This window comes from Atta colombica, unplaced genomic scaffold, assembly GCF_001594045.1.
Source record: "Atta colombica isolate Treedump-2 unplaced genomic scaffold, Acol1.0 scaffold225, whole genome shotgun sequence".
NCBI classification, from domain to species: domain Eukaryota; kingdom Metazoa; phylum Arthropoda; class Insecta; order Hymenoptera; family Formicidae; genus Atta; species Atta colombica.
Window position 1 is genome coordinate 452,607 of NW_017259322.1, and position 1,724 is coordinate 454,330.

The window sequence follows — 1,724 nt, forward strand, 5'->3', positions numbered from 1 at the left end:
CAGTTTTTTATGAAATCTAACCAAACAAATAATATAATATATACAATAATTTAATAATTAAGATTTATTCTTTCTTGTTATAACTTAAAATGTATATAAATTCTCTATTATGAAATATTCTGTTATAATATAATGATTAAATCGAACCTTCAATAATTTAAAATAATAATAATAAATAAATTTCAAAGTTAATGAGAATCAGCGCGGAAGGAGTTGCGCACAGTTATTAAATAAAAATTACTTCTTCAAAACATTTATGTTCTTTCAAAATCTTGAACGTTTCAACTTGCTTTGTAGTCTTCAGCAATATAACAATTCCGTTTAATTCCGATTAAAAACGTTAAGCAGTCCTGAATGAGTTACTCTCAGATTCCATAACTGTAGTGAATTCTCAAACGAAGCATTCAACATAATTCAGAAGATTTGGAAAAATTTTTGGATTTCCTTATGCGATAATTCATTTTAATTTAATAATGACGTGTCACGAACATTTGTAACGAAAATTTCAGTACATCCGTGAGGTTTTGTATGTCATATACGTCTTTTTTACTTATCAATAACTGTGCGCAATTCCTTTCGCGCTGACTCTTCATTAGTCTTGAAATTTATTTATTATTATTATTCTTATAAAATAATACGGTAGATACATACGTTAAATTATTTAAAATGTACATTATAAGATTGATTGTCTCGGAGGACAAAACAATGACTTATCATTGTTACAATTTTTCTGTCAATTTGATTTCATAACAAAATTCGAATGCTTAGTCTAATATAAATATACACGTTGTTGATTGTACTGTTGAAATTGAGATTCAGTAAAAAACCTTGTAATTAATTGCACGATTAAATAATTGTTCTGTTAATTTTATAATTTTATAAATAGCTTCAATAAATAATATTAAATTACCGTGACTTTTTTTGAAAAACTGATGATAAGCATTTTGTGAAAGACATAAATTGCGACACTTACAAATATATTTAAACAGTAATTATTTATATTATAATTAAAATTCATACAAGGATTTTTTGTAAGATTTATGTTTCATTCGAATCCATATTATACAGAATTACAAAATTACATAACGCTTATTTATTACGACATAATTAAAAAATTGTTATTTTTTAATTGCTTATGGAAGATGAGTAGAAAAATAAAGAAAAAAGAAAAACATTTAAAAATACATATTTTTATTCCTATAATCAATAATTATTTTAACATTCTTTATCAATATAATCTTGATAGTAATCTGATTCTTCTATAATCATTTATTGCAACAAATGCATTGCATTTAAAAATTAATGTTACAAATTTTTTTAATTTAAAATATTGAAATTTATTTTCTAGAAAATTTTGCTTTTTGAGTTATGTTGTTATAATAAATAAATGATATGATTATGGAATTCTTTAAGAAGGTGCTATATTAAAAGATCTTATAATGATTTATCAATCTATAATGATTTATTTAATAGATATTTTTTACTAATACATACTGTATCATCATAAACTGAGTCATATCTCTCTATCGCGCTATTTTTTGAGTATTTGAGCTCATTGTGAAAATTATCTACATTGGCATTGTTATTTGCAATTTCAATAAATCAATAGTCTTTTATAAACAAATGAAAATTATGTAAAAAATATAGATTTGGACATTTTTCTTTACAAGCTTTTTTTAAGAAGGTTTATTGGTTTATTTTAATCTTTATATTATATATATATA